The sequence below is a fragment of the Phyllobates terribilis genome, unplaced genomic scaffold, assembly GCF_046119375.1.
Source record: "Phyllobates terribilis strain yellow unplaced genomic scaffold, ASM4611937v1 Scaffold_7__3_contigs__length_470593459, whole genome shotgun sequence".
Classification (NCBI taxonomy): Eukaryota; Metazoa; Chordata; class Amphibia; order Anura; family Dendrobatidae; genus Phyllobates; species Phyllobates terribilis.
The window spans coordinates 109338184-109342426 of NW_027362767.1; the positions used below are offsets into that span (position 1 = coordinate 109338184).

At 42.4% G+C, this 4243-nt stretch overlaps 1 pseudogene; it reads left to right on the forward strand.

Annotated features, from left to right (window-relative positions):
- Positions 1 to 283: 283 nt before the first annotated feature.
- LOC141155663 (U2 spliceosomal RNA) lies at positions 284 to 418 on the forward strand (annotated as a pseudogene).
- The last annotated feature ends 3825 nt before the right edge of the window (positions 419 to 4243 follow it).

Below are 4243 nucleotides of genomic sequence, written 5' to 3' on the forward strand. Positions count from 1 at the left end.
CTAAATATTTGCATTTGCTGGAATCCATAAATTTTGAGAAATTCTAAAACAATTTGATTTGTTTACAATTTGATCATCCGTAGCTCCTACCTATCCTGTGGATGAGTGATAACATGTACCATTCAGAATATCCTTTAAACAGTTGCTTTATTAAATTACATTTGTTATATTAGTTCCGCAGCCATTTCCATAGGTCAGAGGAGGAGTGCTTTACACCACGCCAGCTAACTCTTGGCATCGTGTATGGTAATCTTAGGCTTGTGGGCAGCTGCTCTATTATAAACTTGCTTCTCGGCCTTTTGGCTTAGATCAAGTGTAGTATCATTCAAAAGGACGGTTTTAAGACCGGCTGTCTTAGTATATTGGTACAGCATGCACACTGGGTGATGCACTGCGCAGTACGCCGTGTGGCTTATATAGCCATATGGTTGGAGACTCTAGCACCCCATGGCTTTCATCTGGCTTTGAGAGCCCAAGGTTCAAAGTGACCCAGGAGTGGTGACCCTGGCGTGTCCTAACTCACTGAGCGTGGTAAACCAAATTGAGTTTTGGCACATTTTTGCTGCATTTCTCTTTCATTCTTTTAAGCACACACTCTTTTCCGAGCGTTCTGGTTAGGATGGGAAATTTTTTAAATTCCCGGTCAAAGGTCCCGTCAGTATTACACTGTAAAAGCTTCACTATTTATTTTGACTGTTTTTGACTTTTGGCGTCACCCTTTCACTTTGTGTCCACGTCACTGAGACTTGATTGGGGTGCAGTTCCTTTATGGGTTTCCTCCTGGTCGATTTGGGGGGGGGGAGGGGATTAGTGTGGGGCCATCAGATTGCGCTCCCCCCCTGCAAAACCAGGATCTCCTCTTTAAGGAGGGGTGCCAAGCTAGACTGGCTGCTAGTTTTGCTTTGGTGGCAGCCCAGGTAGATGCTGGGAGCAAGATTTGGGTCTCCCTACACTTTGGCTATGGCAGGCCACTGTTTCCTACCCCTCGCTATGGCCTTCTACCTTGGAGCGTCAGGGATAGTTTATTAGGGGCCCTTCTCCTGTCGAAGAGGGCTGAGATCCTAGTGCACTTTTTTCTTGCACTTTGTCACATTTTCAAGTGCACGGTGATAGAGCAGAGTGATTGGGCTCCTTTAAAAAAAAAAGAAGACACAGTTATTGTGATGGTGTCACTTTCAGAGACAGTTTAGAACTCTGTAATGAACCATCCAATAGACTATATGCGTGACACAGGTGTGTCAGGTGTGACAGACAGTCGTTCTGGATCCGGCTGTAGAAGGTCATTGCGCTTGGCTTTGCAGGCACCTTCTTGATTTTCTCTTCTCTGTAGTGTAGTGATATCCTTCTCCCTCTAGGATCTAGCAGTGACCTCCACCTTCTGCTACTAATTGACACACCCTTGCTGGGTGTTTAAATACCTTCAGTCTCTCCAGAGAGTCGCCGGTGATAGCTCTATTTTCCTCTGTCCAGGCTTGAAGTACTAGTAGTCGGCTAGTGTCCTCTTGGAGCTCACTTGGAGGATAGTTGGTGTGATCTCTCTGGTGTCTTCTCAAGCTAAGTGTTTCCCTTGTCTGTTTACCTGTTTGTCTTTAGTTGCACTGGGGACTGACTAGTGTTCACCCCGTCCCCTCCTTATCCAGGGCCTATCACTAGGGGCAGTCAGGCATTAGGTTTCCTGCTCGGCGATCGGTGCGGAACCTATTTAGGGACGATAGGGGAGTCAAGGTGATTGTCAGATCTGCCTAGAGGTCTCCACTCCCCCTTTCCCTAGCGTTTGGGCTTCCTCCCCCTCTTCCCTTTGTTGTGCACTTAGTCTTTCCCTCACCTAGCGTGACAATGAGATTTTCATGCGCTGTGCACTCCATGAGCCTGAGTAGCTTACTGCTTCATAGGTGAATTGTTGTTACTTAGACTTCACAATAATAATACTAAACAGTTGAACAAGGCAGATCTGGTCGATTAAAAATGCCATAAACTAGATAGTCTTGATGTAAGCTGAAAAAAGTGCCAATATGCACATAGGGTACTAAAGGTGAGACAAGGTGAATAGATGGTGGGAGTGTGCTCACCTTTATGGGTTGTGACAGGCACAACTCCTTCAAAAGTGTGTAGGTATTCGCTGCTGCTCCATATGCCAAGGATGGATCCTCATCAAAATATTGCATAAAAAATGAGATATCCACGGATAAACTGCTGTGGTGCTTGATATAAGAAAATCTTCACACAAGATATGTTGCAAAAGAGATGAGTAGTTCATTTGGTCAATGCGTTTCGGAGATGTAGTACCTCCTTTTCAAGACAGAACTTCAAGCTTGTACAGGCTTATCCTCACTCTGGAGAACAATAGAAGCTATTTTATGTATTAGAAGAGTTGTGAAGGGGCACATATAATAGCCAATAATATTCTTTTCCTTCACAAAATTGTGGCTCACCAGTTTAAATAAAATCAATTTTCTACTCATTAGTCTTGTAAAGCCATTACTACACAGACTTGTAGAAACTCTAAGATGAACACTTTTTTTCTCTTAACTGTTTTTATATTTTTTACAGGAAGATAAATCACGTATGCACTGTGAGAATCCTGTATACAATAGCCCAGATTTGTGCTTTCAGGATCCATTTGGCTTTAGCATAGCCTATTGACCTTAGCTTTAGTTAAACCTTATATTTTAGTTAATGGTGTAAATCTTCTTAAATCCTTGGTAGCATCACCAACTCTCAGGCTATTAGCAAGGCTTCTGAATATTTTTTTGCACATGCAAACCAAAAATGTGACTAGTGTACACAGTAAATGAGGAAGTCATTAGAGTAAATGAGGAAGCAATTAGGGTTTGTGCAAGATCAACTATCTACATATCTGAAATAAAAAGGAGCATTAAAGATGTGAGAAGCTAGTTATGGTGGGAGGTAGATTAAAGACGGACTAGGAAAACACAAAAGCACTAAGAAGCTTGGTATATAGAAAAAAAGTTTTCTCTTGATTAAAGTAGGATATGGTGTTGTCCCGCAGAACATTTTAATTAATAGATCTTAGTATAATACAATTGGATGCGTTTAAAAAAATGTTCCTGTGCTGAGATAATCTTATAAATGAGTCTCTGCTGTGTACTGTGTAATGGCTGTGTCTGACATTGCAGAGCTGCTCCAGTCCATGGTCGGCACATATCCCCATTGGCTGGGAGCTGTGCTAAGAGAAAAAGTTGCTTATGATAAGTGAGTATACAGAAGAAACAGCAGTGGCTCACAGCTGCTGCTTTCTGAGGTAACACACTTTTCTGCCTGTTTTATCAAAGGAGGGAGTGTTTCCGTGGCAGACTCACTTCTATAATAAAACAGGTTGGGAAATGTGTTACCTCAGGCAAGAATTGTGATACCTCAGAAAGTGGCAGCTGCAAGCCCCCGCTGGTTCATCTGTATACTGTCTGTATGCTTCCCCAATAGGCCAGGAGCTGTGGTATGTGCTGACCATGAACTGGAGCAGCTCTGCATAGTCAGACACACCCATTACACAGTACACAGCAGGGGCACATTTATTAAGATTACCTCAGCACAGGAACATTTTTTATCACATCCAATTGCGAAACTTATTATTCCAAGATCTATTGATGGAGATATACTTTGTTCATGGGAAAACTCCTCTAAGACTTTTACTTCTGTAATCAGGAAAATAAGAGAATCTGCACAGGTACCAACATATGCCAGTAGTAACTACAGTAACTTGAAGAAGTCTCCAAAATTTCTTGAGAATTTGCACTTTGGAGAGCCAGATTAATCTAAAATCCAAAATCCGAATGAAAACAATGTGACAATTCTTCCTCCAATTCGGTATATGATGTGCCATCCTCCTTGTCAAAGAGTTAACAGAGAATAAACCAAAATTGTAGTTGATTTTGTGGCATTTTATGCTCTACATTCACCATGTTGACATTAGTCAAGTTTGGACTTTGCATTCTTCATTGCTTCTGTGTAAAGTGTACCCAAAAGTCTGGCAAAGCAGATGGCACAGGGATGTTGGAATTCTAGTTGTGTGTCAACATGTAGTCTGGACAATCACATTTCAATCAACAACTTTGCCAACTTCTGTTCTCTAAAATGTAAGAGGTTGATTTGCTTTCTAGGTATATGTCACGCAATGTGAGGGAAAGGCTAAGTGCACCACATCGTGAAGAGGAGGAGGAAGCCCAAACACTAGGGAAAGGGGGAGTGGAGACCCCTAGGCAGAACTAATATCACCCTGGCTCCC